This window comes from Bos indicus x Bos taurus, chromosome 4 (genome assembly GCF_003369695.1).
Source record: "Bos indicus x Bos taurus breed Angus x Brahman F1 hybrid chromosome 4, Bos_hybrid_MaternalHap_v2.0, whole genome shotgun sequence".
NCBI lineage: Eukaryota > Metazoa > Chordata > Mammalia > Artiodactyla > Bovidae > Bos > Bos indicus x Bos taurus.
Genome location: NC_040079.1, coordinates 68,966,159 through 68,991,988, shown reverse-complemented (window position 1 = coordinate 68,991,988; position 25,830 = coordinate 68,966,159). Strand labels below are relative to the sequence as shown.

Here is a 25,830-nt window from a genome sequence, read left to right as displayed (position 1 = left end):
ACTACTATGGGCAGGAATCCCTTAGAAGAAATGGAGTAGCCATCATAATTAACAAGAGTCCGAAATGCAGTATTTGGATGCAATCTCAAAAATGACAGAATGGTCTCTGTTTCTTTCCAAGGCAAACCATTCAATATCACAGTAATCCAAATCTATGTCCCAACCACTAATGCCAAAGAAGCTGAAGCTGAACAGTTCTATGAAGACCTATAAGACCTTCTAAAACTAACACCCAAAAGAGATGTCCTTTTCATTATAGGGGACTGGAATGCAAAAGTAGGAAGTCAAGAAATACCTGGAGTAAAAGGCAAATTTGGCCTTAAAGTACAGAATGAAGCAGGGCAAAGGCTAATAGAGCTTTGCCAAGAAAATGCAAAGAGTCAGATACAACTGAGCAACTGAACTGAACTGAACTGAAGAGAATGCACTGGTCATAGCAAACACCCTTTTCCAACAAGAAAAGAAAAGCCTCTACACATACACATCACCAGATGGCCAACAACAAAATCACATTGATTATATTCTTTGTGGCCAAAGATGGAGAAGCTCTATACAGTCAGCAAAAACAAGACCCAGAGCTGACTGGGGCTAAGATCATAAATTCATTCTTGCCAAAATCAGACTTAAACTGAAGAAAGTAGGGAAACCCACTAGACCATTCAGGTATGACGTAAATCACATCCTTTATGATTATATGGGGCTTCCCTGGTGGCTCAGATGGTAAGGCGTCTGCCTGCAATGTGGGAGACCCGGGTTCAATCCCTGGGTCGGGAAGATCCCCTGGAGAAGGAAATGGCCACCCACTCCAGTACTCGTGCCTGGAAAATTCCATGGACTGAGAAGCCTGGTAGGCTACCGTCCATGGGGTCACAAAGAGTCAGACACGACTGAGTGACTTCACTTTCACTTATGATTATACAGTGGAAGTGAGAAATAGATTGAAGGGATTAGATCTGATGGACAGAGTGCCTGAAGAAATATGGACAGAGGTTCCTGACATTGTATAGGAGACAGGGATCAGGACCATCCCCAAGGAAAAGAAATGCAAAAATGCAAAATGGCTGTCTGGGGAGGCCTTACAAATAGCTGAGAAAAGAAGAGAAGCTAATGGCAAAGGAGATAAAGAAAGATACACCCATTTGAATGCAGAGTTCCAAAGAATAGCAAGAAGAGATAAGAAAGCCTTCCTCAGTGATCAGTGCAAAGAAATAGAGAAAAATAATAGAAAGGGAAATACTAGTGATCTCTTCAAGAATATTAGAGATACCACAGAATATTTCATGCAAGGATGAGCACAATAAAGGACAGAAGTGGTATGGACCTAACAGAAGCAGAAGATATTAAGAAGAGGTGGCAAGAATACCCAGAAGAACTATACTAAAAAGATCTTCATGACTCAGATAATCATGATGGTGTGATCACTCACCTAGAGCCAGATATCTTGGTGTATGAAGTGAAGTGGGCCAAAGGAAGCATAACTATGTACAAAGCTGGTGGAGGTGATGGAATCCCATTTGAGCTATTTCAAATATTAAAGATGATGCTGTGGAAGTGCTGCACTCAATATGCCAGCAGATATGGAAAACTCATCAGTGGCCACAGGACTGGAAAAGGTCAGTTTTCATTCCAATCCCAAAGAAAGGCAATGACAAAGAATGCTCCATGTACTGGAGCATTCATCTCACATGCTAGTAAAGTAATGCTCAAAATTCTTCAAGCCAGGCTTCAATAATACGTGAACTGTGAAATTCCAGATGTTCAAGCTGGATTTAGAAAAGGCAGAGGAACCAGAGATCAAAATGCCCACATCTGTTGGATCATTAAAAAAGCAAGAGACTTCCAGGAAAACATCTACTATTGTTTCATTGACTATACCAAAGTGTTTGACTATGTGGATCACTATAAACTGGGAAAATTCTTCAAGAGATGGGAATACCTGACCACCTGGCCTGCCTCCTGAGAAATTTGTATGTGCATAAAGAAGCAACAGTTAGAACCAGACTTGAACAACAGACTGGTTCCAAATAGGGAAAGGAGTACGTCAAGGCTGTATATTGTCACCCTGCTTATTTAACTTACATGCAGAGTACATCAAGAGAAATGCTGGGCTGGATGAAGCACAACCTGGAATCAAGATTGTCGGGAGAAATATCAATAACCTCAGATATGCAGATGACACCACCCTTACGGCAGAAAGTGAAGAAGAACAAAAGATCCTCTTGACGAAAGTGAAGGAGGAGAGTGAAAAGTTGGCTTAAAGCTCAACATTCAGAAAACTATGATCATGGCATCTGGTCTCATTCAATCAGTTCAGTTCAGTTGCTCAGTCATGTCCGACTCTTTGTGACCCCACGAATCACAACACGCCATGCTTCCCTGTCCATCACCAACTCCTGGAATTTACCCAAACTCATGTCCATCGAGTTGGTGATGCCATCCAACCATCTCATCCTCGGTCATCCCCTTCTCTGCCTGCCCCCAATGAGGTGGCCAAAGTATTGGGAGTTTCAGCCTCAGCAACAGTCCTTCCAATGAACACCCGGGACTGATTTCCTTTAGGATGGATTGGTTGGATCTCCTTGCAGTCCAAGGGACTCTCAAGAGTCTTCTCCAACACCACAGTTCAAAAGCATCAATTCTTCATCACTCAGCTTTCTTCACAGTCCAACTCTCACATCCATACATGACCACAGGAAAAACCATAGCCTTGACTAGACGAACCTTTGTTGGCAAAGTAATGTCTCTGCTTTTGAATATGCTATCTAGGTTGGTCTTAACATTCCTTCCAAGGAGTAAGCGTCTTTTAATTTCATGGCTGCAATCACCATCTGCAGTGATTTTGGAGCCCAAAAAGCAAAGTCTGACACTGCTCCCACTGTTTTCCCATCTATTTCCCATGAAGTGATGGGACCAGATGCCATGATCTTCGTTTTCTGAATGTTAAGCTTTAAGCCAACTTTTTCACTCTCCTCTTTCACTTTCATCAAGAGGCTTTTGAGTTCCTCTTCACTTTCTGCCATAAGGGTGGTATCATCTGAATATCTGAGGTTATTGATATTTTCCTGGCAATCATGTTTCCAGCTTGTGCTTCTTCCAGCCCAGTGTTTCTCATGATGTATTCTGCATATAAGTTAAATAAGCAGGGTGACAGTATATAGCCTTGACATACTCCTTTCCTGATTTGGAACAAGTCTGTTGTTCCATGTCCAGTTCTAACTGTTGCTTCCTGACCTACATATAGATTTCCCAAGAGGCAGGTTAGGTGGTCTGGTATTCCCATCTCTTTCAGAGTTTTCCACAGTTTATTGTGATCCACACAGTCAAAGGCTTTGGCATAGTCAATAAAGCAGAAATAGATGTTTTTCTGGAACTCTCTTGCTTTTTCCATGATCCAGCAGATGTTGGCCATTTGATCTCTGGTTCCTCTGCCTTTTCTAAATCCAGCTTGAACATCTGGAAGTTCATGGTTCACGTATTGCTGAAGCCTGGCTTGGAGAATTTTGAGCATTATTTTACTAGCGTGTGAGATGAGTGCAATTGTGTGGTAGTTTGAGCATTCTTTGGCATTGCCTTTCTTTGGGATTGGAATGAAAACTGACCTTTTCCAGTCCTGTGGCCACTGCTGAGTTTTCCAAATGTGCTGGCACATTGAATGCAGCACTTTCACAGCATCATCTTTCAGGATTTGAAATAGCTCAACTGGAATTCCATCAACTCCACTAGCTTTGTTTGTAGTGATGCTTGCTAAGGCCCACTTCACTTCACATTCCAGGATGTCTGGCTCTAGGTCAGTGATCACACCATCATGATTATCTTGGTTATGAAGATTTTTTCTGTACAGTTCTTCTGTGTATTCTTGCCACCTCTTCTTAATATCTTCTGCTTCTGTTAGGTGCATACTATTTCTATCCTTTATTGAGCCCATCTTTGCATGAAATGTTCCCTTGGTATCTCTAATTTTCTTGAAGAGATCTCTAGTCTTTCCCATTCTGTTGTTTTCCTCTATTTCTTTGCATTGATCACTGAGGAAGGCTTTCTTAACTCTCCTTGCTGTTCTTTGGAACTCTGCATTCAGATGCTTATATCTTTCCTTTTCTCCTTTGCTTTTCGCTTCTCTTCTTTTCACAGCTATTTGTCAGGCCTCCCCAGACAGCCATTTTGCTTTTTTGCATTTCTTTTCCATGGGGATGGTCTTGATCCCTGTCTCCTGCAATGTCACAAACCTCTGTCCATAGTTCATCAGGCACTCTGTCTGTGAGATCTGGTCCCTTAAATCTGTTTCTCACTTCCACTGTATAGTCATAAGGGATTTGATTTAGGTCATACCTGAATGGTCTATTTAAGTCTGAATTTGGCAATAACGAGTTCATGATCTGAGCCACAGTCAGCTCCCGGTTTTGTTTTTGCTGACTGTATAGAGCTTCTCCATCTTTGGCTGCAAAAAATATAATCAATCTAATTTCGGTGTTGACCATCTGGTGATGCCCATGTGTAGAGTCTTCTCTTGTGTTGTTGGAAGAGGGTGTTTGCTAAGTTCTCTTGGCAAAGCTCTATTAGCCTTTGCCCTGCTTCATTCCGTGTTCCAAGGCCAAATTTGCCTGTTACTCCAGGTGTTTCTTGACTTCCTACTTTTGCATTCCAGTCCCCTATCATGAAAAGGACATCTTTTTTGGGTGTTAGTTCTAAAAGGTCTTGTAGGTCTTCATAGAACTGTTGAACTTCAGCTTCTTCAGTGTTACTGGTTGGGGCACAGACTTGGATTACTGTGAATTCAATATCACGGTTTGCCTTGGAAACGAACAGAGACCATTCTGTCGTTTTTGAGATTGCATCCAAGAACTGCATTTCAGACTCTTTTGTTGACCATGATGGCGACTCCATTTTTCCTAAGGGATTCCTGCCCGCAGTAGTAGAGATAATGGTCATCTGAATTAAATTCATCCATTCCAGTCCATTTTAGTTCGCTAATTCCTAGAATGTTGACATTCACTCTTGCCATCTCCTGTTTGACCACTTCCAATTTGCCTTGATTCATGGACCTAACATTCCAGGTTCCTATGCAATATTGCTCTTTACAGCATCAGACCTTGCTTCTATCACCAGTCACATCCACAGCTGGGTATTGTTTATGCTTTGGCACCATCCCTTCATTTTTTCTGGAGTTATTTTTCCACTGATCTCCAGTAGCATATTGGGCACCTACCTACCTGGGGAGTTCCTCTTTCAGTATCGTATCATTTTGCCTTTTTATACTGTTCATGGGGTTCTCAAGGCAAGAATACAGAAGTGGTTTGCCATTCCCTTCTCCAATGGACCACATTCTGTCAGACCTCTCCACCACAACCCTCCTGTCTTAGGTGGCCCCACACGGCATGGCTTAGTTTCATTGAGTTAGACAAGGCTGTGGTCAGTGTGATCAGATTGGCTAGTTTTCTGTGATTATGGTTTCAGAAAGCAGCCACCACTTGAGAGTACTTCAGAGGAAGCAGATCTTCAGTGGGGAGCTGGTTTCAGTAGAGCAAGTGTTGAAGGAAATGTTGGGACCTTGATGAAGACTAAACATGGGTGAAAGGGGCAGCAACCAAGAGCACCAGGCTGCAACAGCACAGAAGCGGCCAAGAGGAGCTACCCCACATTCAAGGTGAGGGGCAGTGGCTGAGACGAGCTACCCCATGGCCGAAGCCAGGGGCAGTGGCCCAGAAGAGCTACCCCACGTCCAGGGTCGGGGCATCGGCTGAGAGGAGCAACCCCACGTCCAAGGAGCGGTGGTTGCACAGGTGCAGGAGCGCCGAGAGGAGCTACTCCAGGTTCAAAGTCAGGAGGGGTGACTTGTCCAAGGTAAGGAGCAGTGGTTGTGCTTTGCTGGAGCAGCCATGAAGAGATACCCAAGTAAGATGGTAGGTGTTGCGAGAGGGCATCAGAGGGCAGACACACTGAAACCATAATCACAGAAAACTAGCCTATCTGATCACATGGACCACAGCCTTATCTGGTCCCATTACTTCATGGCAAATAGATGGGGAAACAGTGAAACAGTGAGAGACTTTATTTTCTTGGGCTACAAAATCATTGCAGATGGTGACTGCAGCCATCAAATTAAAAGATGCCTGTTCCTTAGAAGAAAAGTTATGACCAACCTAGACAGCATATTAAAAAGCAGGGACATTCCTTTGCCAACAAAGGTCTGTCAAGTCAAAGCTATGGTTTTTCCAGTAGTCATGTATGGGTGTGAGAGTTGGACTCTAAAGAAAGCTGAGCACCAAAGAATTGATGCTTTTGAACTGTGGTGTTGGAGAAGACTCGACAGTCCGTTGGACTGCAAGGAGAGCCAACCAGTCCATCCTGAAGTAAATCAGTCTCGAATATTCGTTGGAAGGACTGATGCTGAAGCTAAAACTCCAATACTTCGGCCACCTGATGGGAAGAACTGAGTCATTTGAAAAGACCCTGATGCTGGAAAAGATTGAAGGCAAGAGGAGAAGGGGACGACAGAGGATGAGATGGTTGGATGGCACCGATTCAATGGAGAGCTTGAGTAAACTCTGGGTGTTGGTGATGGACAGGGAGGCCTGGCGTGCTGCAGTCCATGGGGTCGCTGAGTTGGACACAACTGAGTGACTGAACTGAACTGATAGAACCAGAGAAGAAAAGTTTTCTACATCTGCTTATTGAGTCAGGGGGCGGTGTATGAGAGCATGCAGTCAGAAGGGGGGATTTCTTTGACTACCAGAAAGACTAGAGGAAACATCAGAATCCAGATTAGAGAGGTGAGAGAATTACCTCACACAGCCTATTGTTCTGTGACCAGCTACAGAGGGGTCTCTGAAGCCTCCGGTTGCTGCCATGTCATGGACCCCTATTGAGGGTAAGGATTCCAATGAACTCATTCCTGCCTACATTGTCATGTGCCATGCATAAAGTCCAAATCTGTTCCACCAGCCACAGTTAACTGAAGCAAGGATTAAGGGCCCTTTGGAAATAGATTATCATTTCCCAAGAAAATGCACATAGGGACAGACTTTCATTTTGGCCTATAATTCCAGAGGGTTTGTGAATCCCCAAAGCCTCAGGTCAAAAATCCCTAATACTGAAGAAACTGACCAAAGAAGTGAAATATGGGGAACCAGTTCTAGTTGCGGAACCTCCCAGTGAGAAGCTGAAAGCTGACTCGTATTGTGCAAGAGGAGTGAAGACAAGACACATTACTTCTCTGCCCTTTGATTATAGGAAAGAAGTCTATTGTGCTTCCTCATTCCAACACTGAGGCCCTGGGACCAGGAGGAACTGTGCAGCTAATGAGGAAATTTCCCATCTTACCCTAAGTTCTCACATATTCTGACAATAAAATCTCATTACTGAAGGTGATATGCTACATATAGGATTCCTTCTTCTGACCTTGAAAAGCCCAACTAATACACCTACTCAGATGGGAGTTGGGATGCCCCAATAGGATTACTCAATTGCCTGGCTTCTCTCCTCCCATTGCTTTCCTATAGCATCACAGCTAAGATGGGACCACCCCACATGCTAGCCCTTATCCTTGATACTGATTGTCTTTATTGTTTGATTCTTATTGAGGGATTAGAAGAAAGTTTCTGGGTAGTTGAACTTCAAAATGAGTAATCTGGGAACTCGGAAAACAAGTGCTAACAAAAATTGCTCAATGAACGCCTCTGAGGGTGGGGAATTGTTCCTCAACTAAAACTTGGACAGGCTCCTAGAGTTTTTGAGCTGGCCTTTAGTGCAGTGTTTTTGAAAAGAGTATTAGTCAAGATGAGTCACAACCAAAGTCACCAGGTCACAGGAATCAGAAATATCATGAAAGTCCATAGAGATATGATCTAAGGCATTTATGACACCACCTCTCCCACCCTGGCAACACACACTTTCACATACACTGGCATAAACCACCCTCACCTACAGAGCAGAGACTTATGTCCTCATATGTAACACTAAGATGGAATGAGGGCTGCTAATTGTTCAAATCAAAAGGGAGACTCAGTAAAGAGGCCTTAAGTAGAGTCTTAAAGAAAATGGATCATCACTTTTCTAGAATGAATTAAGGCAGGGAATTAGATAAGATTCATTTCTCATTTCTGGAATTGATAATTTTGAGGAAATTTTCAAGAAAGGGTTAAGGGAAGGCCAAGCGGTTTTCTCAGCTAGATTATGAGACAATATTTTGTCTATGGAAAGAAATACGTTATCTGATAAGTAACATGACATAACCTGCAATTGCTTGGGTAGAAAATTCTGTAGCTGCAGCTACAGGTTATCTAATGTCACTTGGTTGACAAGCTCAGTCTCCCTAGTCACTGCTGTGGTGTTCCACTGGTCTCCTGAGAATCCTAGCTCTTCTGCTTCCTTGACCGCCCAGGATACAAGGTCAATGGTTTTCAGTTAGCTGCACATTAGAATCACCTGAGGAGCCTTTTAGCTATCAACAACCTAACTCCATTCTCCCAAGATTCTTCTTTAATTGGTTTGAAACAGGCTTTGTCTCAGTGTTTCCTCAAATTCTCCAGATTTTTTTTTCATGTTCATCCAGTTTTCACAACCACCACCCTGATAATTATCATTCTCTTAGTTCAAGCTATACAAAAAAATACCACAACAGAAATTTATTTCTTACATTTCGAGAGGCTGGGAAGTCTAAGATAAGGTGCCAGCAGATCTGGGGTCTGGCAAGAGCTGCCTTCTGGTTCATACACAGCCCTCTTCTCACCGCATCCTCATCAGAAAAGGACCAGAGAGCATTCTGGGATCTTGTTTATATGGGTACTAAGTCTCTTCATGAAGGCTCCACCCTCATGACCTCATCACCTCCCAAAGGCTCCACCTCCTAATAGCTTCACATTGAGATTAGAGTTGCAACATATGAATTTATGGGGACACAAACATTCAGATCATAGCAATCATTTTTACCTTAAAGGATAGTGTGTTTTTTAAACTTTAATGTGAATAAGAGTCACCTGAAAGATTTGTTAAAACAGTTTCCTGGGCCAGTGATTCTAATTCAGTAGGTTGGGGAAGTGGAACATGAATGTCTAACAAGCTTATAGTTAATGTATGATGCTACGGGCCTCAGGCCCACATTCTGAGAAACAGTGGTCTAGTTCTTTCAGGTTACCATCTCTGTGAAGAAATGGGGGCTTCCCTGATGGTTCAGTCTGTAAAGAATCTGCCTGCAATAAAGGAGACTGCCTGTAGCACAGGAGACCTGGCTTTGATCCCTGGGTCTGGAAGATCCCCTGGAGAAGGAAATGGCAGCCCACTCCACTATTCTTGCCTGGGAAATCCTACAGACAGAGAAGCCCGGTGGGCTATAGTCCATGGGGTCACAAACAGTCAGACACAACTTAGCGACTAAACCACAACATCTCTGTGGAGACAGTTCCGATAGCTTTGCGGGGACTGGGTTTTGGAGCTCTCGGAAGGACAGAACTTTTTGCAATCCTGGTCAGATCCACCGGGCACTCACATGGGGGGACCAAACAGCAAAGGCTCTTTCATTCTCTCTCCTCAGAACTGATTTCCCTGTTTGCGGAGGGAAGCTAGACTTTGAATTGTGCATTAACTTGGTATTTAAAATATTTATTAAACTCCTATTATGAATAATGCACCCATGCTTGGCACTGGAAGATAGAACAGGGTGTTCTTGTCATGGCAAAGTTAACTACCAGCCCCAAAGTGATTTTCTCCATGTCTTAAGATCAACAGGAAGTCTGGGAGGTTATTTCAGAGTTCTCCACACAGAAGTGCAGATTAGGCTTCAACAGGAAGTTGGATATACCCTCACAGAACCCTGCTCACAGCAACTCAAAATTTGCACATATGTTCTCCCTTTGAGACAAAAAGTAGGTACCATCATCCAAAGCAGACTCTAAGGATGGCAGATGGAAATACTGTTGATATGCAAGTATCTTCCAGCCATTGGTAAGGATTTCTCATACCCTTTTCTTACTGAATAAATGTTTTAGGCCAATCTTCCCTCCAAGTGTCAATGGTGCAAGGAAATGGGGCTGCACAACCAAATAAAGTGGGAAATATAGCACATGATATTCTACTCTTAATTGAAAATGCACTTTGCATGTTAAAAGCTTTGTTAAGTTCTTCAGTAACTAGTGTTAAATAACCCACCTGCCAATGCAGGAGACATAAAAGACATGGGTTCGATCCCTGGGTCAGGAAGATCCCCAGGAGGAAGGCATGGCAACCCATTCCAATATTCCTGAATGGAGAATCCCATGGACAGAGGAGCCTTGTGGGCCAATTCCAAAGGGTCGCAGAGTCAGATATGACTGAAGTGACTTCGCACACACAACATCCCCTTAAACAGATTGAGAAACTATGGATACAAGTCCATCCAAGGCCCTTGTTAGTACCTTTGAAGACTCTGGGTTATAGTAGGTAGTTCAGTGTTAATGAGTGAGTGAGTGAGGGAAAGTTGCTCAGTGGTATCCGACTCTTTGGGACCCCATGGACTATACAGTCCATGGAATTCTCCAGGCCAGAATACTGAAGTAGGTAGCCTTTCCCTTCTCCAGGGGATCTTCCCAACCCAGGGATTGAACCCAGGTTTCCGGCACTACAGGCAGATTCTTTACCAGCTGAGCCACAAGGGAAGCCCTCAGGGTTAGTAAAGACTATCACAAATCAATAACATAGCCACAAGTCTGATCTCGGTAGTGCTAGAAAACATGAGCTTTTTCCTGCTGTGAGCATTCTGTTTTTCTGAAGAGATTTTCAGCAGTTTGGGACTTAGTGGGAAGGAAATACAGGGCTGGTAAGCTCCCTAAAGTGGAAACTGTAACTAGAAAGTGGTTCTCTCTTTCTATGGTAAACTGTCAGCTGACTTCTCTCTGATTAGAAATGAATGTAAACTTCCAATGGCTCATAATCCAGTCAGATGTGATTTTTGGAAAGACCTGTAACCTCTGAGCCTCACAGAATTATGAACCTCATCCACAGAGATTGTGTGAGGAACAAAATGAGAACTGTCTATGAACAGCACCTGGCACAAATTCAGTGGGAAAATAAGAGTTAACTGAGGGAAGAAAGATCAGAAAAGCTGAAAACCACAGGAATTAGCATTTAGCTGGAGGACACCTTCTGGAATAGGCAGGTGATGAACTTGTGGACCTGCTCTCAGGGAAACAAAAGGTACTGGTAAAAATGATCAAACAACCATTTAAAGTCTCTGGACTAATGGTATACAGCAATTGAAGAAACATTTATTCAAGAAAATATAATCAGTCTATTAAGAACAACAAAAGTCCATAGCTATTCAGCCATAACTTGCTCCCATATCCCTTCCTGAGCTTGGTATGACAGAAGCTATACTCTGGCATGTTGCAGTCAAGAAGCTGGGGTTCCCTTTCCCCCCAGTTCACAGCCTAGGCCTGCAGTATGGCCCACATACCCAGAGGTGTGGGCCAGCACCATTTCACACTCTGCCAGCCTGCAGGTCTGTGTCACAGAGGCTAAATTTGAGATGAGGGCAATGGAGAGGTCAGGGGGCACCCTGCTCCCCTCCCCGCATGGTGCCCATTCTAGGGCAGAGGAGCTTCCCAGATGTGGCAGCCTAGAACCCTCTGGCCCTGAGAGCTCTCCCACTAGCTATTTCAAAGGGCAGAGGTTCTTAATCAGGCAAGGCAAGCTTAGAAGACCAGACTGAGCTCGATAACTTGCTATAAAGCTGGGTCAGTAGGAAATTGCTTGCCCCTAGCTCTGGAGCAGTGACTCAGAGACTTAGCCCAAATGGAGAGGCCACATCACCAAGACAGAACTCTCCCCAAAGGAACAGAAGCTTTGGGAACAGAAGCTCAAGCCTGAAGGCATTTTCAGCAACATCGAAGATTTAGGTGGGAAGCCAATGAGAGCAGCTTGGTAGCTCCTTAAGAACAATGAAGTAGGCAGACTAGTTTACCAGAGAGAACCAGAAAAAAAAAAAGACAGCAAAGAAAAACCAAAGGAACCTAAACGTATCTCCAGCAGGCAGCATAATCACACAGCCAGGAATTATTCCAAGTGACTGTAAAGCAAAGAAATGTGCCTGCACCTATCTTCTGGAATATACCCTAATACGAGGAGGAAAAAAAAAAAACTGCAAGGGATAAATAGGAAAAGGAAATTAAAAGTAGTGCTGGTGTGTCTGTGTGCGTGCTCAGTTGCGACCAACTCTGTGACCCCATGGACTGCAGCCCACCAGGCTCCTCTGTCCATGGGATTTTCCAGGCAAGAATAGAGGAGTGGGGTTCCGTTTCCTACTCCTGGGGATATTCCCCGCCCTAGGATCAAACCCACGTCTCTTGCATCTCCAGCACTGGCAGATGGGTTCTTTACCACTGTGCCACCTGGTACTACTATTTTGAAATGGTGAGCCAGAGAATAATTACGTAATACCTTAATTTTTTTTATCACTATTAGTGTTTTTGAGAAACGGGATTCTTGGCACGGTAGAAACAAAATGTAAACAGAAGATAAAAGAAAGGTAAGTAAAAACCCTACAGTCCTGAAATTGGATGGGAAATAGCAGTATGACCTTATAACATATTTTCATTACAGAAGATATAGAAACAGAGACACAGACATAAACATAGAAAGAGAAACAGAAGTATACAGAGATGTACTTTTTTGCTCAGTTCAACTTCATTACGTATTTTATCTGTATCTATTTCTTAGCTCAACCCACTGAAAGAACCAATCCAGTGACCAATTCTATAGCAAGGAGAAACTCTAGTGACCAAATTTTGGTCTTCAAATACCATTTCCTACTGAAAGGAACCTGGGTTTCTGAAGAACTGGTGAGTCCCATGTCTGCAAGTGAGCTTAGAACATGTACAAGTAAGCTGAAGATAGCTCATCACAGCAAAATGCAAGAAAACTATCATACCAATTGTTGTTCAGTCACTAAATGTCCGACTCTTTGCAACCGCAAACTGCACCACGCCACGCTCCTCTGTCCTTCACTACCTCCCAGAGTTCACGCTAACTCATGTCCATTGAGCCTGTGAAGCCATCCAACCATCTCATCCTCTGTCACCCGCTTCTTATCCTGCCCTCAATCTTTTCCAGCATCAGGGTCTTTTCCAGTGAGTTGGCTCTTCACATCAGGTGGCTGAAATTTGGAGCTCCAGCTTTAGCATCAGTCATTCCAATGAATATTCAGGGCTGATTTCCTTTAGGACTGACTGGTTTGATCTCATTGTTGTCCAGGGGAAGAGTCTTCTCCAGTACCACAATTCAAAAGCATCAATTCTTTGGCACTCAGTCTTCTTTACGGTCCAACTCACATATATACATGACTGCTGGATAAACCACAGCTTTGACTTTACAAACCTTTGTTGGCAAAGTGATGTCTCTGTTGACTAGGTTTGTCATAGCTTTTGTTCCAAGGAGCAAGGTCTTTTAATTTCATGGCTGCAGTTACAATCTGCAGTGATTTCAGAACCCAAGAAAATAAAATCTATCATTGTTTCCACTTTTTCCCATCTATTTGCCATGAAGTGATGGGACCAGATGCCATGATCTTCATTTCCTGAATGTTGAGTTTCAAACCAGCTTTTTCATTCTCCTCTTTCACCTTCACCAAGAGACTCTTTAGTTCCTCTTTGCTTTCTGCCATTAAAGTAGTATCATCTGCATATCTGTTGTTGATATTTCTCCTGGCAATCTTGATTTCAGCTTATGAGTCACCCAGCTTGGCATTTCACATGATGTACTCTGCATATAAGTTAAATAAGCAGGATGACAATATACAGCCTTGACGTACTCCTTTCCCAATTTTGAACCAGTCTGTTGTTCCATGTCCGGTTTTAACTATTGCTTCCCGTCCTGTATACAGGTTCTTAGCAGACAGGTAATGTGATCTGGTATTCCCATCTCTTGAAGAATTTTCCACAGTTTGTTGTGATCCACATAGTCAAAGGCTTTAGCATAGTCAATGAGACAGAAGTAGATTTTTTTTTTTTTAATTCCCTTGCTTTTTCTATGATCCAGCAGATGTTGGCAATTTGATCTCTGGTTCCTCTGCCTTTTCTAAATCCAGCTTGTGCTTCTGGCAGTCCTTGGTTCACATACTGCTGAAGCCTAGCTTGAAGGATTTTTAGCATAATCTTGCTAGCATGTGAAATGAGTGCAATTGTGTGGTAGTTTGAACATTCTCTGACATTGCCTATCTTTGGGATTGAAATGAAAACTGACTTTTTTCAGTCCTGTGGTCACTCCTGAGTCCTTTTTGGAGGTTACCAGTAGCCTTACCATAGAGCCTGTAGACTCCAGGATGGAATCACCTCAGGCCAAACAGCAAACAGAGAGGGAGCACAGCCCCACCCATCAGCTGACAATCAGATTAAAGATTTACTGAGCATGGCCCTGCCCACCAGAGCAAGAACCAATTTTCCCCACAGCCAGTCTCTCCCATCAAGAAGCAAGATCCATAATCCCACAGCCTCCAAAAGGAAAACCATAATCACAGAAAGCTAATCAAACTGATCACATGGATCACAGCCTTGTGTAACTTAAGGAATCTACTAGCCATGCCATGCAGGGGACCCAAGATCAGTGGGTCATGGTGGAGAGGTCAGACAAAACGTGGTCCACTGGACAAGGAATGGAAAACCACTTAATTCTTGCCTCAAAAACCTCAGTAAGTAAGTAGTTAAGTTGCTCAGTCAGTCATGTCCAACTCTTTGCGACCCCATGGACAGTAGCCAACCAGGCTCCTCCGTCCATGGGATTTTCCAGGCAAGAATACTGGAGTGGGTTGTCATTTCGTTCTCCAGGGGATCTTCCCAACCCAGGGATTGAACCTGGGTCTCCTGCATTGTAGGCAGACGCTTTACCATCTGAGCCATCAGGAAGTATGAACAGTATAAAAGGCAAAAAGTTATGACACCAAAAGATGAGCCTCCCAAGTAGGAAGATGTCCAATATGCTACTGGGGAAGAGAGGCAAAACAGCTCCAGAAAGAATGAAGAGGCTGGGCCAAAGTGGAAATGTCTCTCAGCTGTGGATGTGTCTCATGATGAAAGTAAAGTCTAGTGCTATTAAGAACAATATTTAATAGGAACCTGGAATGTTAGGTCCATGAATCAAAATAAATTGCATGTGGTCAAGCAGGAGATGGCAAGAGTGTACATCAACATTTTAGGAATCAGTGAACTAAAGTGGATAGGAATGGGCAAATTTCATTCTGATGACCATTATATATTCTATTGTGGACACGAATCCCTTAGAAAAAATGGAGTTGCCCTCACAATCAACAAGAGTCCGAAACACAGTGCTTGGGTGCAATCTCAAAATGACAGAATGATCTCTGTTGGTTTCCAAGGCAAACCATTCAACATCACAGTAATCCAAGTCTATGCCCCAACCACTAATTTCAAAGAAGCTGAAGTTGAAAGGCTCTAACGAAGGCCTACAAGACCTAGAACTAATACCAAAAAGATATCCTCTTCATCATAGGGAATTTACAACAACACAAGAGAGGACTCTATGCACGGACAGCATCGGATGGTCAATACCAAAATCAGACTGATTATATTCTTTGCAGCCAAAGATGGAGAAGCTATGTACAGTCAGCAAAAAAGAGACCTGGAGCAGACTGTGGCTCAGATCATGAGCTCCTTATTGCAAAATTCAGACTTAAATTGAAGGAAGTAGGGAAAACCACTAGGCCATTCAGGTATGACTTAAATCAAATCAAAACCTATTACGGTTTTTCAAAAGGGCTTAGGAGCCAGCCTAAAGCCTTTGTTGATCTAACCGCTAGTTTACATGAAATGAGGAGGAGTACAGAAACTTGTTAAACAACTCTGTAGAGAAGAATACAGCAAAGTCCAGACTCTGGAAAACTGTAAAAGATAAACAACCTGGTTTCTCCAACCAGCAAATTGCATGAAAAAAAAAAAAGAAAGAAAATGGAGAGAGAATCTAGAAAGGAACTCATAAGATACATGAACCAATTACAATAAGTAAACCTTAATTGGATCTTCATTCAGACAAACTATCGGCAGTCCTTTTTATACCATTTAGACACAAATAAATTTCCTTCACAAGAGTCTAGTTCAATAATAACAGTCCCTCAGCAGCATGGTTCAAATATCAGTTGACACAGTATATTGATGGTGAATAATTGGATAAAATACAAATATCACTACTAGCTCTTCTGTCTACAACTCTTGAGTCATCCCTCAGTATCTACACGGATCCATTCCAGGAGCCCCTGTGGATACCAAAATCCATGGCTGCTCATGTCCCTTAAGACAAAATGGCGCAGTACAGTGAATGCAGTCAGCCCTCCATATCTGCAGATTTGCATCATGCTCAGTGATCAATCATGCCCCTTCTTTTAAAGTCTGTTGGTAACAGGCCTCTGTGCAACTCTTACTCAGTACACTTGAAAACAGTATGGTGTGGAGTGTGTGGTGGTGTGCCTCCTGGTCTCTCAGGGATAAACCCGCATACCACTTTACAAAAATGGAAAAGAGGGCATTGGCCAAAAAAGAGAAAAATGTAGCAGCAACAAAAAGTGATAACATGGAAGTGAAATTTCAATACTTTGTAAATAGGGTTATGGAAGAAACAGCTGACCATGGGAATGTCGAATAGCCATTTAAGAGATTCTAGATATGCAGCCAGAGGAACTTGCTGGGGGCAAACTTAGTGACATAGATGAGGAAAGTGTGATGCTAAGGACTTTATTCTTTTTAGTTGTTGCAATGGTATTGGGATATGTTTATTAAAAAAAAAAAAGAATGAGAGAGGAAATCCTTGCCTTTTAGAGATAGATACAGTTCAAGTTGTATGATGTCTAGGTTTTGCTTAAAATTATGTAGGAGGGAAATTCAAGGGAGAATAGATAAAATAAGATTGGCAATGAGTTGATATCTATTGAAGCTCAGTGACAGGGATGTGAAGTTTATTATATTATATACCAAACTATAGGGAGGGAACACAGCCCACAGCAGAAAATTGGATTAAAGATTTACTGAGCATGGCACTGCCCACCAGAGCAAGACCCACTTTTCCCGAGAGCCAGTCCCTCCCATCAGGAAGCTTCCACAAGCCTCTTATCCTTATTCATCAGAGGGCAGAAAGAATGAAAACCATAATCACAGGAAACTAACCAAACTGACCACATGGATCACAGCCTTGTCTAACTCAAATGAAACTATGAGCCATGCCGTGTAGGGACACCCAAGACGGATGGGTTATGGTGGAGAGTTCTGACAGAATGTGGCCCACTGGAGGATGGAATGGCAAAACCACTTCAGGATTGTCTTGAGAACCCCATGAACAGTATGAAAAGGCAAAAATACATGACACTGAAAGATGAACTCCTCAGGTCGGTAGGTGCCCAGAAGGGTGGAGAAACAGCTACAGAAGGAATGAGGAAGTTGAGCCAAAGTGGAAACAATGCCCAGTTGTGGATATGTCTGGTGCTGAAAGTAAAGTCTGATGCTATTAAGAGCAATACTGCATAGGAACCCAGAATGTTGGGTACATGGATCAACATGAGTACGTGTTGGGTAAATTGGAAGTGGTCAAATAGGAGATGCCAAGAGTAAACAATGACATTTCAGGAATCAGTGAACTAAAATAGAAAGGAATGGACAAATTTAATTCAGATGACCATTATATCTACTATTGAGGGCAAGAATCCCTTAGAAGAAATGGAGTAGCCCTCATAGTCAACAAAAGTCCAAAATGCAGTGTTTGGGTGCAATCTCAAAAAAACCCAAAATAATTTCTGTTCATTTCCAAGGCAAACCATTCAACATCACAGTAATCCAAGTCTATGCCCCAACCACTAATGCCGAAGAAGCTGAAGTTGAATGGTTCTATAAAGACCTACAAGACCTTGTAGAACTGACACCAAAAAGATGTCTTTTTCATTATAGGGGACTGGAATGCAAAAGTAAGAAATCAAGAAATACCTGGAGTAACAGGCTAGTTTGGCCTTGGAGTACAGAATGAAGCCAGACAAAGGCTAACAGAGCTTTGCCAAGAGAATGCACTGGTCATAGCAAACACACTCTTCCAACAACACAAGAGAAGACTCTGCACATGGACATCACCAGATGGTCAACAACGAAATTAGATGGATTATATTCTTTGTGGCCAAAGATGGAGAAACTCTATACAGTCAGCAAAAACAAGACCTGGAGCTGACTGGCTCAGATCACGAACTCCTTATTGCAAAATTCAGACTTAAACTGAAGAATGTAGGGAAAACCTCTAGGCCATTCAGATATGACCTAAATCAAATTCCTTATGATTATATGGTGGAAATGACATAGATTCAAGGGAGTAAATCTGATAAACTGAGTGCCTGAAGAATTACGGATGGAGGTTTATAACACTGTACAAGAGGTGGTGATCAAAACCATCTCCAAGGAAAAGAAATGCAAAAAGGCAAAATGGTTCTCTGAGAAGGCCTTACAAATAGCTGAGAAAGTAAGAGAAGGGAAAACAAAGGAGGAAAGGAAATATATATACCCGTCTGAATGCAGAGTTCCAAAAAATAGCAAGGAGAGATAAGAAAGTCTTCCTAAGTGAACAATGCAAAGAAATAGAGGAAAACAATAGAATGGGAAAGACTAGAGATCTCTTTAAGAAAATTAGAGATACCAAAGGAACATTTCATGTAAAGATGGCACAATAAAGGAAAAAAATGGTATGAACCTCACAGAAATAGAAGATATTAAGAAGAGGTGGCAAGAATACACAGAAGAACTATACAAAAAAGATCTTCATGACCCAGATAACCATGATGGTGTGATCACTCACCTAGAGCCAGACATCTTGGAGTGCGAAGTCAAGTGGGCCTTAGGAAGCATCACTACAATCAAAGTTAGTGGAGGTGATGGAATTCCAGTTGAGCTACTTCAAATCTGAAAAAACGATACTGTTAAAGTGCTGCATTCAATATGCCAGCAAATTTGGAAAACTCAGCAGTGGCCACAGGACTGGAAAAGGTCAGTTTTCATTCCAGTTCACAGAAGGGCAATGCTGAATGTTCAAACTACCGCATAACTGCACTCATTTCACATGCTAACAAAGTAATGTTCAAAATTCTCCAAGCCAAGCTTCAACAGTACAGAACTGAGAAGCCCCAGATGTTCAATCTGGATTTAGAAAAGGCAGAGGAACCAGAGATCAAACTGCCAACATCTGCTGGATCATAGAAAAAGCAAAAGAAAAACATGCACTTCTGCTTCACTGACTATGCTAAAGCTTTTGACTGTGTGGATCACAACAAACTGTGGAAAATTCTGAAAGAGATGGGAATACCAGACCACCTGACCTGTCTCCTGCAAAACCTGCATGCAGGTCAAGAAGCAACAGTTAGAAGCGGACATGGAACAATGGACTGGTTCCAAATTGGGAAAGAAATACGTCAAGGCAGTATATTGTCACTCTGCTTATTGAACTTATATGCAGAGTACATCATGAGAAATGCCCGGTTGGATGAAGCACAAGCTGGAATTAAGATTGCTGGGAGAAATATTGATAACCTCAGATATGCAGATGACACCACCCTTATGGCAGAAAGAGAAGAGAAACTAAAGAACCTCGTGATGAAAGTGAAAGAGGAAAGTGAAAAAGCTGGCTTCAACATTCAAAAAATGAAAATCATGGCATCTGGTCCCATCACTTCATGACAAATAGATGGAGAATCAATGGAAACAGTGACAGACTTTATTTTCTTGGGCTCTAACATCACTGAGATGGTGACTGCAGCCATGAAATTAAAAGACGCTTGCTCCTTGGAAGTAAAGCTATGACAAACCTAGACAGCATATTAAAAAGCAGAGACATTACTTTTCCAACAAAGGTCTGTATAGTCAAAGCTATGGTTTTTCCAGTAGTCATGTATATATGTGAGAGCTGGACCATAAAGAAGGCTGAATGCTGAAGAATTGATGGTCTTGAACTATAGTATTTGAGAAGACTCTTAAGAGTCCCTGGAGAAGGAAATGGCAACCCACTCCAGTGTTCTTGCCTGGAGAATCCCAGGGATGGGGGAGCCTGGTGGGCTGCCATCTATGGGGTCGCACAGAGTCGGACACGACTGAAGTGACTTAGCAGCTTAAAAGTCCCTTGGACTGCAAGGAGATCAAACCAGTCAATCCTATAGGAAATCAAACCTGAATATTCATTGGAAGGACTGACACGGAAACTGAAGTTCCAATATTTCAGCCACCTGATGCGAAGAGCTGACTCATTAGAAAAGACTCTAATGCTGGGAAAGACTGAAGGTAGGAGGAAAAGGGGACGACAGAGAATGAGATGGTTGGATTGCATCATCGACTCAATGGACATGAGTTTGAGCAAGTTCAGGTAGAGGGTGAAGGACAGGGAAGCTTGGTGTGCTGCTGCAGTCCATGGGGTCGTAAAGAGTCGGACACGACTGAGCGACTGAACAACAACAAATGCCTACTTTTATAGGTATTTAAAATTTCTAAAAATTTCTAAAAACCTAATTGACGAGATAATGTAAAATCATCATCAAATGTCTGGTTAGGATGTTTAATTTTACTCTGTGTCTCCATGGCCAGAGAACAGTCAGGCAACACTGCTAAGTATAAATGCAATGCCTGGTGAGGTCTCCTTAGTAGGAAAGAAGCTTAGTCTGTTCAAGGACACCCTAATGCTTTTTTGGTCCCCCCAAGGACAGTGGAGCATCCGCCCTAAATGAGACAAGAAAAAAAAAAGATTTCTTCTCCACAAGAGGATTACTTATGAACACAAGTTGATTTATACAACTTTTCCTGTAGAATATTAATAAGCCCCTAGTATCTGCTGTCATTGAAGAGGCAGAAGGGAAAAGAGATGGTTGTTTTGAAAATCGTCTTGTTTTTGTTAGCTTACAGAACTCTGACAAACATGATAGTCAGGCAATGTATTGTGGCTAACTATTTTTTTTTTTACCACTTAATCTAATTTCCAGCTTTATTGAGATATAATTGCCATGAAGCACTGTGTAAATTTAAGGTGTTGATTTGATATACTTATGTATTACAAAACGATGACCATCATAGTGTTAGTTTGCTGCTGCTCCTGCTGCTAAGTCGCTTCAGTCGTGTCCGACTCTGTGCGACCCCATAGACGGCAGCCCACCAGGCTCCCCCATCCCTGGGATTCTCTAGGCAAGAACACTGGAGCGGGTTGCCATTTCCTTCTCCAATGCTAGCAACTGTCAAGTATATAACACAGTATTGTTAACTGAACTGTATTCAACATGCTGTACATCACACGCCCAGATTTATTCATCTTATTATTGGAAGTTTGCATCCTTTGACTGACATGTCCGTATTTATCTTGGTCCCTGGTAACCGCCATTCTACTCTGTATTTTTTTTTAAAATAAAACAAATAAAGCCTACTCTTTATAACTTTTGGTAAATTACAACTTTAATTTCATAGGGGCTAATTGCAAGATAGATTTTTTTTTTTTTTTTTTTAGCATTTGTGCCAATATTTGCCAATCAAAATACAATTCAGCTCTAGTTCTGTTTATCAGCACATCTGTCATTGCTGTTGAAAATTATTCATTCTATTATTCCATCAGTGTCAAAGGTGAATGGGGAAGAACATAGTTGAAGGATTGTTTATACACCAAAATTATTTAGGCTTAAATTCCAATATTCACTATGTCTTTAGGAGAAAATGTCTTAGAGATTCATTTAAATTAGTGTGTGACCACTACATTTAAAATGGATAGTCAACAGGGACCTAATGTAGTACAGAGAATCTGCTCAATATTCTGGAACAACCAAATTGGGAATATAATTTGAAAAAGAATTAATACATATTTATGTAAATAAATAAGTGTGTGAGTCTGTGTTCGTTTCAGTAACTGGAATTTGTGGGTTTTTGAGGAAAAGCAGTTATCCTAACAATAGAACCAAATCTCTACAAGGGAGTGCTGCTGCTAAGTCACTTCAGTCGTGTCCGACTCTGTGCGACCCCATAGATGCCAGCCCACCAGGCTCCCCCGTCCCTGGGATTCTCCAGGCAAGAACACTGGAGTGGGTTGCCATTTCCTTCTCCAATGCATGAAAGTGAAAAGTAAAAGTGAAGTCGCTCAGTCATGTCCGACCCTCAGCGACCCCATGGACTGCAGCCTTCCAGGCTCCTCTGTCCATGGGATTTTCCAGGCAAGAGTACTGGAGTGGGGTGCCATTGCCTTCTCCAACAAGGGAGTACTAGTGGAAGGTTAATCTGTACTTTCTGTATCAATTTTGTACTTTGATGAACTGTGTCTTAACTTTTGATCCAAGTAATTATTTAGCATTATTGCTACATTAACTCATTTTGCTACATGAAATTAAAGGTCAGTATTAGCATATTTACTTAAAAAATTTTAGCTACATTTCTTAATGCACTACATCATTTTACAATTAATGGAAGTGATATCTCAAAAGGCAAATAAGTGGTCCAACTATGATGGATTAAGGATAAAGCCTAAACTTCTGCCAAGAAGTCTCCCTTCCCTGGGAAGGTACATAGATACTGATTCCCCAGTTTCCTGTCAACTGACAGAAAGTGACTGGGGTCTGTTTGGCTCTGAACACTAGAAGTAGCTAATAATTCACCATCTATTGATTTGGAGTTCTCATGGCCAATGCATTTGTCTTGAATTTACAGGTTTTTCTCATTATATCTTTTAATAGGGAATTGTGATTGTCTGCACCTGTTTTAACAGGTCAAACAGGTTTTTATATGGAGCTTTTTAAACCTCATTCTAAACTGTCTTCTACATAATATTTGAGGGTTCTTTCTTTAGCAAACTACTAAAATATTTACATTGGGGGTTTTATTAGCCTTTCATTCTAATACACTGCAATTACCCAATCCTGGAAGGTCTTCGGTTGTTGGAAGGAAATGCACTTGTTTCAAGCCTTAGTTTTTTTCTCATACATAATAAGGAAGAACAAAGTGAAAGGTCTGAGAAATAAATTTTAAAAGTGTAAGTCAGATGGGAGTGGGTGTAGGTTTGGACAACCGAAAGCCTGAACTCCAGACTTATATATAGAAAACAAATAGATAAAAGTAGGTAGTCTGTGGCCAAAATAATTTTTTAATAATTTATTTTGAGAATGAAACAGAAGAGAAAAAGCCAAGTGTTATGTCAGAGCGTGGGTGAACAACACTGATTTTCCCTATTGTTTCAGTGTTTTTCTTCTTAAAGTGGGCCTTCGGAATTAGGACTTCTTTTGTCACATTTGTTTGTATTTGACTGCTTCTACCTTTGCAAAGTTTTGTTTGTTTTTCACTCAGAATGAACTAGAAAGACTTCTGGTTTCAGATCTGGTATGTAAGGAACTTTGAAGTTGCTACTCCAATGAAGAACTGATGCTTTCAAACTGTGGTGTTAGAGAAGACTCTTAAGAGTTCCTTGGACAATAAGGAGATCAAACCAGTCAAACCTAAAGGAAATCAACCCTGAATGTTTATTGGAAGGACTGATGCTGAAGCTGAAGCTCCAATACTTTGGCCACCTGATGTGAAGAGCTAACTCACTGGAAAAGACCACAGTGCTGGGAAAGACTGAGGGCAGGAGGAGAAGGGGACGACAGAGGATGAGATGGTTGGATGGCATTACCTACTCAATGAACATGAGTTTGAGCAAACTCTGGGAGACAGTGAAGAGCTGGGAAGCCTGGTGTGCTGCAGTCCATGGGGTTGCAAGGAGTTGTACATGACTGAGATACTGAACAACAATAACTCCAACCTAACAATAAAGAAAGATTTGAGCAAACTGAAAGATCAGCAACTCCTCTAGATCTGTCAGAGAAGTAAGGTCACAGGACAATCTGCTGCTGAAGCAGGGGCTGAGTCTAGGGCGAATGAGGGTGATCCTAGTTGCCCAGCCTTCTGCCAAGAAACTGTCCTGGGATTACAGCTTCTGTTCCCAGGGAAAGGTGCTGTCTCTCTGAGCCTCTTGTGGGCCCCATGGCATGATGCTGTGTCTGTACAAAGTACGCACAAAGGTACTGTCCTTTACCTTTGTAAACTACATTTGACATCGATTAAACTTGTATAAGGGCTTCCCTGGTAGCTCAGTGGTAAAGAATCTGCCTGCCAATGTAGGAGATGTGGGTTTGATCCCTGGGTCGGGAAGATCCCTGGAGAAGGAAATGGCAACCCACTCCAGTACTTTTGTCTGGGAAATCTCATGGACAGATAAGCCTGGAGGGCTACAGTCAATGGGGTTTCAAAAAAGCTGTACATGACTTAGCAACTTAACAATAACAACAACAACAAACTTGTATAACCAGCTTAAAAAAATTGGAGACACACAGGTATATACAGAGGATCACAACTTACCTAAGTAGAAACTACCAAGCAGAAATTTCCTTAGGGGTCAGTGCTGAGATAGGAAAACCTGACCTGTAACTGATGAGTTCCTAGAAAATCTTCAAGGAGACTCAGTCATCAGAGGAGAGAGACCCACACTTTCATGGGTTTTACCTTCCGAAACTCATTAACAGGGTCTCACAATAAAGATAGATTAAAATTCACTTTTGCTTCCAGAAGGGGGAGGAGGAAGGTAATCATTTTGAAAAATACTAGAGAATTCTGTTTTTCTTATCAAGGCGTGCCCTCAGAAGAACCTACTATATCAGAGTCTTAACCTATCTGGGGAAACGTGCATGCTCAGTCATTGGAGAAGGAAATGGCAACCCACTCCAGTGTTCTTGCCTGGAGAATCCCAGGGATGGAGGAGCTAGGGGGCTGCTGTCTATGGGGTCACACAGAGTTGGACACGACTGAAGCGACTTAGCAGCAGCAGCAGCATGCTCAGTCACTCATTTGTGTCCAACTCTTTATGACCCCAAGGACTGCAGCCTGCCAGGCCCCTGCATCCATAGGATTATACCAGCAGGCAAATTGGAGGGGGTTGCTATTTCCTACTCAAAGGGATCTTCCTCACCCAGGGTTTGAACCTGTAGCTCCTGCATTGGCAGGCAGATTCTTTACCACTGAGTTGAAAACCCCTATCTGAAGAAGAGAAATACCCAATTCCAACCCATTCTAGCAATCCTGCACCACTAAGGAGAGGGGACAAAAAGCTAAGAAGCACTGGTGAAGTTCACTGGCCAGGGGTACAGGATCATCAGAAGGCTAAAACCAAACCATAGGACTACAGAACTCTTGTTTTCCCCTATATATTACTGTTGTATATCTAACAGCCTATTTACCAAAGCTCCTTCTCCCCAGGACATCATGTTCAGCATCTCCCCAGTATATCCCAAAAAACCACAAAGCATACACAAAGGTGAAAAAAAATAAAATAAAAAGTTAAAGAGACTGAACAGTATCAGAACTAGAGTCAGATATGCCAGGAATTATTAGCCCAGGAATGAATAAAAACATTAGATAATGTAACCAAAAAGGTAGAGATTCTAATAAACAATTAAAAGGAAATGCAGAAATAAAAAACAATATAATAGAAATGAACAATGCCATTGATGGACTGAACGTGGCTGGGATAAGATCTCTCAGCTTGGTGATACAATAGAAACCTCCCAAACTGAAAAACATAGAGGAAAAAACACCCTGAATATTCAAGAACTTAGAGACAACTACAGAAGGTCTAATATATCTGTAGTAGGAATACCAGGAGAAAAAAGAGAGAAATAAACAAAAGAAACATTTGAAGCAATAACAACAGAAAAATTCCCCCAAATTGATGTCAGACACCAAACGGCAGATCCAGGAACCTCAGTGAACACCAAGCAGGATTGATGCCCCCACAAAACCCTACACCTACGCATCATATTCAAACTGCAGAAAATCGAACACAGAGTAAACA

At 42.1% G+C, this 25,830-nt stretch overlaps 1 long non-coding RNA gene and 1 other non-coding gene across 2 annotated transcripts in view; both read right to left on the bottom strand.

The window, feature by feature from the left end:
• LOC113891506 overlaps positions 1-8,721 on the bottom strand; it is an 85,628-nt gene extending 76,907 nt beyond the window's left edge. The window contains exon 1 of the long non-coding RNA XR_003510779.1: positions 8,633-8,721. This is a non-coding gene — a long non-coding RNA (uncharacterized LOC113891506). The remainder of the gene's footprint in view (positions 1-8,632) is intronic.
• A 6,070-nt stretch (positions 8,722-14,791) lies between these two features.
• On the bottom strand, positions 14,792-14,864 carry TRNAC-ACA. Its single transcript has one exon. It is a non-coding gene; the product is annotated as a tRNA-Cys (tRNA).
• Between the last annotated feature and the right edge of the window lie 10,966 nt (positions 14,865-25,830).